This window comes from Rhipicephalus sanguineus, chromosome 6, assembly GCF_013339695.2.
Source record: "Rhipicephalus sanguineus isolate Rsan-2018 chromosome 6, BIME_Rsan_1.4, whole genome shotgun sequence".
Classification (NCBI taxonomy): domain Eukaryota; kingdom Metazoa; phylum Arthropoda; class Arachnida; order Ixodida; family Ixodidae; genus Rhipicephalus; species Rhipicephalus sanguineus.
In genome coordinates this window covers 18,427,684-18,441,081 of record NC_051181.1, presented here as the reverse complement: position 1 = coordinate 18,441,081, position 13,398 = coordinate 18,427,684, and the positions used below count along the sequence as shown (strand labels likewise).

Genomic DNA, 13,398 nt, shown 5'->3' with positions numbered 1-13,398 from the left:
GCCAGTGCAATAGAAAGAAATACAACAAAGCAGTGCTTAGAATGCCAAGCAGAAATATTTGCTCAATAGTAAATCGAATAGCAACACTGGGCACATAGTACGTGATTTCAATATTTTCATTTCATTATGTCAAAGTCAGCAGAACAGTTCTGTGCAACAGCCAAACATGGTTATAACAAATGCAGGCAGTGAACTATGAATATGCAGAACATGAAAATCTTAAGCGGCAATTTTGATGCTGACTAAACCCCTTCCAAAATAAATTAGACACTGGATGTGTCAAATACTGAGTGAATACATAGCATTGACAACCTGCACCAAAGAACTATCTGCAACAGAATCTTTAGTTTCTTTACAGCGAAAGCTGTTATGAGATCACAACAAGGGCCGTTTTTGGCACCTTAAATGTCCGCCGCCGCCGGTGTCCATAACCACTATCGCGCGAAATAAAAAAAAAAAAAACTAAAGAAAAAATATTCGGGATGGAATGAGGTTCGAACATGGGTCTTCTGCGTGGGAGCCCAGTATTCTACCTCAGACCCATGCTGGTGCTTGAAACTGCTTTGCAAAAGGACCCTATACAGGCTTGATGTCGGGAAGGAACCACATTAGCATATGTAATGTAGTGTGGTAGAAGAGCAAAATAACAGCCAGGCGTCACACAAGGGGAATTTTGTAACCAGGCGTCAAACAATGTGAATTGCGCAATGAGTGGGTTGTTGAATGCTTCCAACCCATTACAAAGGGCTCTGCCCTAATTCTTCATCGTCACCAGCCGCAGCATCAACAAAGTGCACATAATGCCTTTCAGGTGTTTAGCGGGTACCACGGTTCTCCGCAGAATGACGAAAAATTGCATAGTGGCTGCTTCCCTACTTCACAAAAAATATGATGATTTATAGCATAGTGGGTTCCTCGCAAGTGCCCTTCTACAGTATAGACCGCTTATAACGTAAGTCGCCGGAGTCGCGAATATCCGCACTATAAGCGGTACCGCACTATAACCAAAACAACCTTTTCAAAGGCTGCACTTGCGCAAAACGTGTTGAGCATGTAGCCTCGCGTGTCCGATAATCGACATATGCGATTTGGGGCGCTTACAACCACTTAAATCTCCGAATGCATGCTCAAAAATTAACCTCCAAAGACCCGCATTGCCAACGAAATGAACACGGGGGAAAAAGCAAACAAAACAAAGTGCCATCGCGGAAATTCGCCGACTACGTTTCAGGCCACCTCGAGGTATGCGCATTACACAGAAACCATGTCGAATCACGACCGAAATTTGACGTGCTGAGCGCGGTACCGATCGTTCGATTTCGTGGGCGCGCACGCGATGTCCAAGACATTGCAATCGAATCCGGAACCACCATTCGAGAGTCGCTTGTGCCAACCATGCCCTCGTTTTCATTAACGATATGATTTCCTTCCCTTCAAGTGCAGCCATCGCAAAAAGTTTTGTTGATTCCGCACCAAACCGCAACTTTTATCGCCCGCGACCGCTACCGAAAAGCAACCAACGCTGATTAGGCCTAGCCTGCGGTTCAGCATGTTGTCGCGGGAAGTTTGTCCAAGACAACATGAAGGTCGGACGTCGAAAAGATCGCACTCAAGCACTAACCCAAGAACAGCGCGCGTGATACGAAGTTTGTGTTCGCGGCCGGGAGACCAACGGCGACAAAAGCCCGCCAAGCTCGTTTAAGTCCGCGCACTGGCAGAAAAGGCGAAAGCTCGCGTCATGAAGCCGCAAAGCTTTTCAATTTGCGGACGAGGTAGCAAACGCGATATCTGTAGCAAGTGTGATAACAACGACGCTTTTCCCGACAGGAAACTTACTTTAAAGCGCACTTGATGAGGACGCGATCGTACGTTCCACGCATTCCACGCGGAACGCGCTGCCGGCAAGCTGCCGCGGAGCCTTGCCGCCGCCGGTGCAAAGGCTACTCCGTCGCCTAGGCAACCGCCATCCTTTCCCACTCGGCGAGCCCGCACAGCGCTGCCGCGGTCTTTTTCCTCCCTCCGCCCCTCGTTCGTTCACTGTGCGTGCCCTCGCCCTTCGTAACGACCTCGTCGCTCCCTCCCCAGCGGCGTACCTCCTTTGAGAACCGCACCCGCTGCCGCGTTTGTCAGGAATATTTTCCCGCAACCGCATTATAAACGGTATTTCATCTTGGGGGACTGCACAATAAGCGGTATGCGTATACATGCGGTTCTATGGGAGGGTAAACGGGAGTCGAAAAAGACCGCATTATAACCGGTCCTGCACTATATGCGGTTACGTTATAAGTGGTCTGCACTGTATTTGGTTGCCAAGGAAGCCCACGTGGCTCTCACGATCCATTTCCTCAGGGTCTCAATAAAGTTAATTCCCCCCCTCTCTCTCTCTCTTTCTCACGTTAACGTATATTATATAGAGTGGTGGGACAGTGAAGCAATGACCGGGCATCACACAATGCAAATTACGCAACTAGTGGGTCATTTAAAGCTTCCAACCCAATACAAAAGGCTCAGCCATAACTCCATCGTCATCAACTGTCGCATCAACAAAGTGCATATGATGCCTTACAAAGGGTACCTCGCTTCTCGGCAGAATGACGAATACTGTCGTGGTGGGTGCTTCCCAACTTCACAAAAATTGATTTGTGGCGTAGTGGGTACATTGCTAGTGTACTTGTATTAGTAGCCGCAGGAGAGTTTATAACAGGCTCTAGAAATGCCGCTCTTCCAGCTTTCGCTGTGACTGTGCTGCGCTTTCCGCGCAGGCCTGGCGTTTTTTTTTATTTCTGTGTGTTACATACACACTTGTACTTTTCAAAAATTTTGCAGGAGGCAACCAGGCAGTGTTTTAACGGTACATAACCCGACAGAGAGCAACAAACGATGCTACACATGCTGCTCTAAAAATCAGGTCAACATGGGAAGTTTCAGCACCGTCACAAGTAGCAGGGGCGCAGCTAGAAATATTTTCTGGGAAGGGTCCGTTCCTCTAATGCTGCTCGTACGTGTTTGCATGTGCGCGCATATATTTTGTAATGGTGGCAAGGAATGCCGCAGATTGAGGAAGAGGAGGACGAGGAGCTAGAAGATGGAGTGAGGGCTGCTGATCGTAGTTGTTCAAGTGTTTAGAAGTCAGTGCTATTCTCTCTGTTACAATTGGTGGCACCGGTCTTGTTAACACGTCACAAGACGTCCCCTGATGCGGCGTCTTCGATCAAATCGGTGCCACAATCTTTGCTGGCACCATCACCGAATCAACTAGACCACGCCCTCTCTGGAATCGGCACCACCATTTAGTCACCGCTGCCGCCACCTTAGGCTCCAGTTCCTCGTATGACACCTTCAGCCATTCACTCTACCGATGCAGATTCCGCTCGACGTTATCCTGCACCTCACTTAGCGACTCTCATCAATGCTTTTGAAGCATGCCTTGACCAGCGAATGTCCTCTATTGAGAACTCTTTAGTCCAGCACATGTCCTCTGCGAAACTTCGCGTCACCGACCTCACGACATGTGTTTCCGACTTCATGACTGCTTCAACTGCTGAAGTTCCATCTGTCTCTCACGACAACGCTCCACCTCTTTTCTCAAACAGCGTCTCACAGCAATACCAGGGTCCCTTCTCAAGCCCACCTACCTTTGACGGCACACCGTCGCGGTCTGCTTTTCGCATTCAGTTTGAGTGTGTCTCTTCCCTCCACTCCTGGTCACCGTACCACAAAGCCTAAATCCTCACGGGCCAGTTTCGGTCGGCTGCTGCCAAAGTTCTGCCTGCCTCCAATCATTCAAACTACAAATGTCTAGTCTTGGCACTCGAGTCCCATTATGGTGACGCCCATCTTCAGCACGTAATCTGATCGAATTACAGCACGTGCTACAAGGCAACTAAAACCTGCAAGGCCTTGCTACTCACGTCAAGTGCCTGTCATGGAAAGGCCTCGCCATTTGTTGGGAACTCCACTGCTGACTTCATTGCTACAAAAGCCTTGATAGATGCCATCACCTGCGTACCTGTGGCCATGGAACCGTCAATACTGTCACATGGCCGTGACGTTGACAAAGGCAGCAGTCAGCATGTTCAAGAGTAAACTTTTTATTTGGGCGAACTTGTGCCCAGAAAACGAAAATACAATGTGCAAGCGATTCACACTCGAAACTGATAGCAGCGTGAACAGTCGTGGGCCATTGAGTAATCTGATCATCAGTGGAGCACGTCGTCTTTTATAAAACAGTCATCGAACCTTCTAGCGTTTAGTTGCTGGTGCTCACATAAGCTCTCGAGTAAACTTGGCTATTATTGTCCTGCGCGTAAGCAATGTGGCGCAGTCTGCACCAAGCATTGCTAAGTTAGTTTTTGTGGCTGAAACCCAAATACATGAAAACAAACTTTACAAACGTGCGTGGCAATGCCCCCCCCCCCCCCCTTGAAGAAGCATCACCTCGATGCTTAAACCAGAACATGGAAGTGAAAAAAAAATGCATGCAATACGAAAGAACAATAATAAAGTAAACAAAAACTAGAGTCCTCAGGTTCCTTAATACGCACAGAACAATTTAAGGCGCACCACATGCGCAACCTCGAGGCATGCCTGGCGCCGCTGAGAGTTCGTGATCATGTCGGGGACAACCTCGTAGTCGAATGCATTGAGACATCGAAGTACGTATGGTCCGAAGTATCGTCGCAGAAGCTTCTCGCTAAGTCCTCGTCAGCGTATTGGCGTCCAGACCAAAACACGATCGCCAGGTTGGTATTCCATATGGCGTCATTGAAGACTGTAGTGACGTCTGTCATTCTTTTGCTGGTTCTTGATGCGCAGAAAGCAAGCTGTATGGCTTCTTCAGCGCGCTGAAGGTAGACGGTGACGTCGAGGTTTTCTTTGTCGGTGATGTTGGGTAGCATGGCGTCGAGCGTCATTGCTGGGTTCTTTCTGTAGACCAACTTGTAAGGCGTCATGTGCGCCGTTTCCTGCACCGCCGTGTTGTGTGCAGAAATTATGTGCATCCCACGTCTTGTGTTCAACGTCGACGTACATGGCTAGCACGTCGGATATGGTCTTATTTAGACGCTCGTTGAGGCCATAAGTTTGTGGGTGGTAGACGATGGTCCGGCAGTGGCTTGTCTGGCTGTATCCCAAGATCGCCCGAGTCAGGTAAACGCTAAAGGCTGTACCTCTGTCGGTGATGAGGACCTCTCGAGCGCCATGACGAAGGACGATATTCTCAACAAAGAACTTGGCTACCTGGGCGGCACTGCATTTGGGCAGGGCTCTTGTTCCAGCATAAGGGGTGAGGCAGTCGGTAACTACAACAATCCATTTATTTTGCAAGTCGACGTTGGGAACAACCCCAGTAGGTCCATTCCGATTTGCTGAAACAGTCACCAAGGTGTCTCGATCGGCTGAAGAAAGCCTGCTGGTCTTGTTGGCGGTGTCTTGCATCATTGCCAGTCTCGGCATGTCCTTACGTAGTGAGCAATGTCGGCGGCAAGGCGTGGCCAGGTAGTAGTTTTCCTGTATTCTCGCGAGCGTGCGGGAAACACCGAGGTGTCCTGCTGTCAGGTCGTTGTGCAGGGCCTGGAGGACTTCTGGTCGCAAAGCTGAAGGCACCACAAGAAGGCACTTGGCTCGAAGTGGCTCGAAGTTCTTGTGGAGAACGCCATTTCGCATGAAAAACAATGCCAGTGCTCGCTTGAATACTTTCAGAACAACGCGGTCCTGCCCTCAAGCTAATCCACAAGGCCCCTGAGTTCCGGGTCAGCTTGCTGTCGTTCAGCGAAGTTGTTGGCACTTATGGTTCCCAAGAAGCAGTCATCATCGTGGTCGTCCTGCAGTGGTGGGTTGACGGGGGCACAAGACAGGCAGTCAGCGTCGGAGTGTTTTCTTTCAGACTTGTAAACAATAGTAATGTCGAATTCTTGAAGTCTCAGGCTCTACCGTGCGAGGTGACCTGAAGGGTCCTTCAAGCTGGCTAGCCAACACAGGGTATGGTGGTCGCTCACAACTATGAGGGGCCTGTCATAGAGGTAGGGACGAAACATGGATGTAGCCCAGATGATGGCAAGGCACTCCTTTTGTTGTGGAATAGTTGGCTTCCGCCTTGGATAGAGACCACCTGGATAGTCCACGTACACGAGGCACGTCTGCCACTTCAAGTCAGCCAGTACTGTATCCATAACGCGTTGAAGAGTCGCATGTGCCAAGCAAAGACCAAAGGGCATGACCTTGAACTCGAACAGGCCGTCTGGTATCATAAAGGCAGTCTTTTCTCAGTCTCTCTCGTCGAATTCGATTTGCCAGCAGCCGGTTTTGAGGTCCATCAACGAAAAGTACTTCACATTATGGACTCGATCCAGGGCATCATCTATCTGTGGGAGAGGGCATATGTCCTACTTCGTGATTTTGTTCAGGTGACGATAATCGACTCAGAAACGTAGGGTCCCATCCTTCTCCTTCACTAACACCATGGAAGACACCCACAGACCCTTGGGCAATGTCGTCACATAGCATTTCGCCGACTTGTTTTTCACTGTCTCGTGTTCTCACGTCAACACTCGGTACGGGCTCAGACGGAGCGGACGGGCATAATCTTCAGTTATAATGTGGTGTTTGGCAACCAGACTTTGTTGAATTCATGATGACCAGAAGCAGTCCTTGTATTGTAGGAGCAGGACTCTGATCTGTTCTTACCTGTGCTGGGGAAGACTCGGGTTGACGTCAAAGACGGCTTCTGGCCTTTGAGTCGTTGCAGAAGGTTCGGTAAAATCTGGGAGCGCGAAAACATTGCTGGCTTCCACAATTTGCTCAATAAAGGCCGAGCCCCATATAGAGCGTTTTTGCCGGCGTTTTCCCGGCGTTTCGTACGCCGGCGTCCCTCGACGTCGACGCTACCGGTGACGGTGGCCGAAACGTCCACCTCTGGACGGTCCAGACATCACGGGCGGCAGCGTTGACGCCGGAAGCAGTTCGATGGACGCAGAACCAATCAGCGTGCGGCTGGCAGCGACTTCCGCTACGTAACGGCGTCGTCGCTGCTGCCAAAATGGCTGCCGTCCGCCTCGAATCTAATAAGTCGTCGCAGCGCACTGTGTGGCCCTTAAGTTCTCAACTGATGCTTGTATTTGACTTTGTTCCCTAGAAGCTTCGACAGCAAAGCGCTAGTGATATCCTTGAACTCCTTCCGAGAGCCGTACTCAAGTTCATCGGTAGGCTTAGCAGGAATGAGTGTATTGGCCGAATATGGGGCCTCAAAGATGTGCGGCAGCTTCAAGCTCAGAGGCCATATATTACGAGTTTGTGGTTCTTCTTAATGCCAATAGCTTGCGCTACAAGTCAAATAAAGAAATAGACTTTTCGGCAGCACTGTGACTCGTTTTTTACACCACAGAACTGCAAATGAGACATAAAAGCTATAATCAGGAATATATCTTGTTGGTCCATTGACGGAAACTGTACACTGCTTTACAAGGTGCCAGGTTCATTCCCTCTGGTCACACTGTGCGGCGCTGAGTTAACGCTCCTCATATGGTTTGCCGCCCTCTCTGACGGCGTTGATGCGACGATGCCGAGGGATGCAACGTTAGAAAACGCCGGCCAAAACGCTCTATATGGTTCGGCCTTAAAGGCGACCATCGTGCCTTTGTTGACGTGCTTGCATTCGTGGCTGAAGTTTGTAAGCATCACCGCTGCTTTACCTTCACAACGCTTGGCTATTCCTCATGTGACGCAAATGTCGTGATTGACCAACAGGTGCTGGTTGCCCTCCATGACACCTTCTAAGTCTAGTTTCTTCGGTGGCAACGGAAATGATGAGGCTGGAGAGAGGCGGAACAGTGACCTGCTCGTGAAGCACATTCAATATGTGGTTCCCTGGCATCATGTGGGGTAGCAGCGCTTCTTCTGAGGTTAGTGTTACCGACGATAACACTAACCTCATATAGGTCAATGACGGCACCGTAGTGACTTAAAGGCCCCCAAACAACCCAGAGGTCGAAATTTAGTTGTGGTGCGGAAGTTGTGCACGAGTCTACAACGAACACATAGCCGTGAAAATTTTTCGAAATGGTGCCGTAATAGCGGAGTTAGACGCGTTTAATGACCGAAATGCGGCTACCGATCCTTTCGCTCTTTCCTTCGCTACCCTCCGCTCGTGGGTTCGTCTCCTCTCCCCAAGCCGCTTTGCCCTCCTCGCCGAACGCCCCTTCCAATTTCACATGACATACTGTCATCGCTGACGCGCTCTTTGAAACAGCATGCACTTCCAGTCGGTCGCCGCGACCACGACTCCGTCAACTCTGTGCTTCTCGGCTAACCGCTGTTGTTGCCGTGCCTGCCTGTGCTCCTACACATCGTGCCTATGGACCCTGTGTTGCGCACGTGCCTTCAAAGGTTTGCCAACATGGTAGAAAACCGAAGCCAAACTCCTACAGCAGGCATGGTTCTAGCAGTCAATGGAACATTTTAGTCTGTCTGGTATTAAAAAAAGTGTCGCGTAAAACCAAATAACGTGCCCCCAGCTGGCGCCAGGTCAGGTGGCGCCAGCTATGGAGGATTAGAAACAACTAACAAACGCGTAATCCATGTCCTCCGAGCATTCGGAAGTGCCCATCTCGACTTGCTAAGCCTACAGCATCGATTATTTGAGTATGGCTCTCAAAAACGGGGCTCAATCGGCACGAATACTTTGCTGTCGAAGCCTAAGGACATGAATCTAGAGCAAATGGAAGCATCAGTTCGGAGCTTACAAGCTACAGAGCACATGGCAGCCACTTGATAGATTGGAGGCGGACAACAACCACTTTTGGCAGTTATTGAAAATCAGTTCTGCGGAACCCCGGACCAGGACGAATTTTTCGGCGATTAAGAGGCTTTATTTCTGAGAAATCCGTATAGATTTCCTTGTGGCTTCATGCTACAAATGGGTGGTTGTCTGTTTTCCCTTTCGCCTTTGGCAGTGCGGCCATGTTTTTCAGAGGCGCGAATGCCTTGCCGTGCACGTTGGAGAGCTCTCGCGCGTGCAGCGACGGCCGACGTTCAGCAGCACCGCGCCGTTGCAGCAGACTTGCCGCTAGCGTGAGCGGGCCATCATTACGGGCCACAGTTGCCAATTCGCAAGTGCACACAAGCGGGCAACACGACGAAGGAACAGCAAAGCGCGGGCAGCTGCTTGCAAACTAACCGGAAGTCGTAGGTTCTTGTTACACCAATGACAGCATTGCCTGCATAGCACATAACAGATTGAATGCACGACGTCACACACATCACTAGGCAGAGCGGAAGGGCTCGGAGAGGAGAAAAAATTGTTTCTTGGAATTTGTAGCGCACCCGAGGCTTGTAGCGCTGCCACGTGTGGCATCGTTGATCGTGACGGCAGTCTGCATACAATGCGCGTTTACTTGAAATGTTTGAAAAAATATTGGAGGTGGTTTAAGGGCCCTTTAAGGAAGTCCATCCAAAGTATCACATACCTGGAGCAATGTTGTAATAATACAAAGCTCGCAGGATAAGTCCGGTTATTGATGGTGACTACTGCTGTGCAGACTCCAGCCGGCATTATCAGATGGCCTCCAGCGGTCCGGATTTCGGGGCCTTGCCAAGCTATCTGAAGTTTCTTCAACTCCGTGGCAAACGGTCCACTGACGATGAAATAGTTGGTTCCAGTGTCAACGAGAGCGGAGATTTTGTGGCTGTCGAATAGTACATTGAGGTCACTAGTCCATCGTCTTGCAGTGCAGTTAAGTTGCGACGTCGAGTCATGGCTAAGTCGGCTTGTCCCACTGCTTCTATGTCACTGCATCAGATCTCCTTCAGGCCGCAAGGTTTTGTTGTCAGGGCTGTTTTGTTTGCGGCATGTTCTTAAGGTTTTGTCACAGCGACAGCGGCGCGGCGGAGGATCTTCGGTAATTCGTACAGCAACCGCACAACCGCACCTCCATTGGTTACTGCTCTTAGTTTTCCAGGGTGTCTACCGAGTTGACATTTCTAAATTCCCTGAGTTTTCCAGGTTTTCCCGGAGTGAAACAGAACTTTGTTTTATGTCAAGATGGGTAGACACCATGTTGCTCGATGCTGTCACTCTATAGCACGCATGCTAAAAAATAAAAATGACTTAATCCCATTTGAATATTACAGAGAACAATTAAACCTCAATATAACGAAGTTGGTAAAAGTGGCAATTTGCTTCGTCATATTGAAACTTCGTTAAACTGAAGTTCGACCTTTCATACAAGGTATAGTTATCGAAGGATTCATTTTTACACTGAAAATGCCACAGGAATGCTCGACTATAACAGCAACATGAAATTTCTTTTTTTTTTTTTGCGTGAAAAAAATTCTATTTTGTTGAGCCTGATGTGCAGCAATTACAGTTAGATGCCTTGCCAGACTGTCATGTGTAAAGACGAAAAAAATGCAGGTGTAGTGCACTGTTGAATTGCTCTTATTCTGCTGCTGCGAGTTGTCATCAAAACCTTGCACGTTGCCCAGAGCAGTGCGACGCCTTTGCTATCATGTTGCCCAGACGAACCATTTGCTCTCCACGAATGCGCAACATCGAAAACCGTCGCACGTTAGCAAAAGAGAGTCATAGTTTCACTGCGAGAGTGAAATAGTGAACTTTGTAGCAACAAATAGGAATTTTATACGAATATAGGCTAGCAGCTCACTCCTTCAGGAAACGCTGCTGCTGCAGTAAGAGAAGTGACCTATCTATGGCTCAGAGGCAGATCCAGGCGCCTACCTTGGGGATGGGGGGGGAATACAAAGGTTGAAGCCACTGCCTCAGCAGTGCATTTTGGCGAGTCATGCACATTTGCAACAGCCCAGAGGGGATTATGGCGGCACCTAAGAAGCCTTCAATGGAAATATGCATAGGGAAGCAGGAAAGGGTAGAGCGATGAGGAGAGAAGTAGAGAGCAGGGACGAGATTCTCCTGACCCCTTTTGGGCAGTGATCGGCAAAGCAACCTGACAAAGGGGGAAAACTCAACAGGCAGACTGACAAAGGAGGTGGACGACAAGCACTGGGAGGGGGCGATCGCCGCTACCGCCCCCCCACCCCCTGGATCCGCTAGTGCTATGGCTTCAATGGAAGTTTTGCAATTAGAGCACAACACCTACAAAGGTATGAGCTGTCTGCTGATCCCCACTAAAGATACCGCGGCACATGCAACCACACCCATGGCACAAAGTACACACTTCCTGTCGGACTCACGCAGCCCCCCCCCCCCCGTCCCAACCCTCCAGATCCTATCTACATGTGCCCATCGTGCGAAGGAGATGGTCAGGTCATTTCATGTCTGCTTAAGTCCCGTTCGTCGGCAGCGCTCGTGCACTTTCACTTGCACATTGAGTATACGACGCAGGGGATGATGAAATCGTGATTTGGACTTGATAAGGAAGATCATGGCGAAGGCAAAAAATTCGTCTGGAGTGTCTATGTAACTGCTATTGCAAAAAAAGAAAGGCAAGATAGTCACGGGCTAAAAGCACGGCAACAGCCTGAATTAGGGCACATCCGATTATGGTGGCCACATTACTGTTTTCCAACATCGTGCACTGAATCGAGCAAATGGGACCTGTGCCCATGTCGCGAATTCCGGTCGCCACTATGCTTTGGCTCTAAAAGTTTTGTAATTCAGCTTTGTAGCAAAACATTTGTGAGCTGCAGCCCCAATAAATATCGGTCAACTGCCTAAAACTTGTTTCAGCAGTGCCCTCACTGGCAAAAAAAAGAAAAAGAAAGAAGCTTTCACTTGTTGTAAATGGGCCTGCTAGTACGCTTGCTCTCGCCTGGAAACTTATTCTATTCTTCACAGAGTCCTAAACAGCACCTTTGAAGCTCGGGATCAGAGCGAGTGAACTCTCTGAGAGCTGCCAACGAGCGTCGTCGTCTTTCTTCTCGCCGATCGGGATGGCTTGCAAGATACCAGCCTTGTTGACAACATCCGCTTCCTGATAGCCTCCCTGTCTTTCCGTTTTTCTTCTCCTCCTCCGCTTCCTGAACGATCGGGATCGCTTGCAAGGTAACTCAAGCTCGTTACATCTACTGCTACCGCTTCTACAACTAATGCTTGTTACTTGACAAGCGACGATAACAGCAGCACCATATCGAGCGCTAACGCACAGCACGCGTGACAAAGAATACAGAACTACACGCGTAGTCACTGAACCACTAACACCCTGAACACATTGCACGATACGATGTGCCGTGGTTCATGGTTCCCGCATGCCACGCATTAGCCGGATTCTCTCCCACTCCACCGCTCCGAAGGTGAGGAGAGCATCGAGGTGCGCCCCTTTCCCGCAGCCGCAGCGGCCGTTCGATTTGAAAAATGTGTTCACAAAATCTCGAGCCAGCGTTACCGCGACTTTCGTTGCCTTTCAATAAAATTACTGCAGATTTTCCCTGATGGGAGCACAATTTCCAGGAGTTTTCCCTGAGTATTTCTAGACTATCCAAAATCCTGGAGAATTCCCAGTTTTCTCAGTTTTCCCGGTCGGTAGACACCCTGTAATCCAGGTAGGGCTAACGTACTGCAGGCGCTGCTCAGGGCACAGGTAGCATCCTGGATAGACGAATGCGACGGACATCGCGGTGTCCATTCAGTGTTGGCCATGTAGTTGGCGATGTCACGTGGCCACTCACCAGGCAATGGATGGTGTGTCGACAGCGAAGCCGCGTAGTCCCATCTGGTGGTACTGGCAGCGGCGGTAGGTATGGCCAGCTTCCCTGCAAGGGTAGCTGGGCGGGCGGTTATCAGGGGCACGCCAAACACTGGTTTTCCTTAGTGCGTAGTGCTGGCCAAACAGGCGGACGTTATGGCATCGGTGGCGGTGGCAGTGTCTGGCAACGGTACTGCGGCTGTGCAGCATCTTGGCGTGGGCATGAAGAGGGAGCGGTACGGCGGACTGCGGCAGCGTAGCTCATCGCTTGTGGCTCAGGCAGTGCTGGTTCAGGTGTTTCTAAAAATTGCTAGCTTTCCTGGCGTACGACGTTGGCAATCGGGTCCACTTGAGGCGGCGAGGATGGCAACAATATCCACAGCTCCTCCCGCACGGTGGCTCTGATGGTACTGCGCAAGTCGTCGGATTGCGGTGCCTGAACCTCTGCGCAAGTCATCGTGGGAATCCTAATAATATAATAACATCTGGGGTTTTACATCCCAAAACCACGATATAATTACAGGGCACGCCGAAGTGGAGGGCTCTGAAAAATTCAACCATCTGGTGTTCTTTAACGTGCACTGACATCGCACAGTACACAGGCCTCTAGCATTTCACCTTCATCGAAATACCACTGCCGTGGCCGAGATCATCATGGGAATGTGCAGGTTGTACTGCCTGGTACGCATTTCAAGTGCCTTTTCTATCATCGTGGCCTCTGAGATGAATTCCATGACTGTCT

The 13,398-nt window shown here is 49.9% G+C and overlaps 1 protein-coding gene across 2 annotated transcripts in view; it reads right to left on the bottom strand.

Moving 5' to 3' along the window:
• LOC119395639 (DNA polymerase epsilon subunit 2) overlaps nucleotides 1-13,398 on the bottom strand; it is a 140,601-nt gene that overhangs the window by 44,597 nt on the left and 82,606 nt on the right. The window lies entirely within an intron of this gene.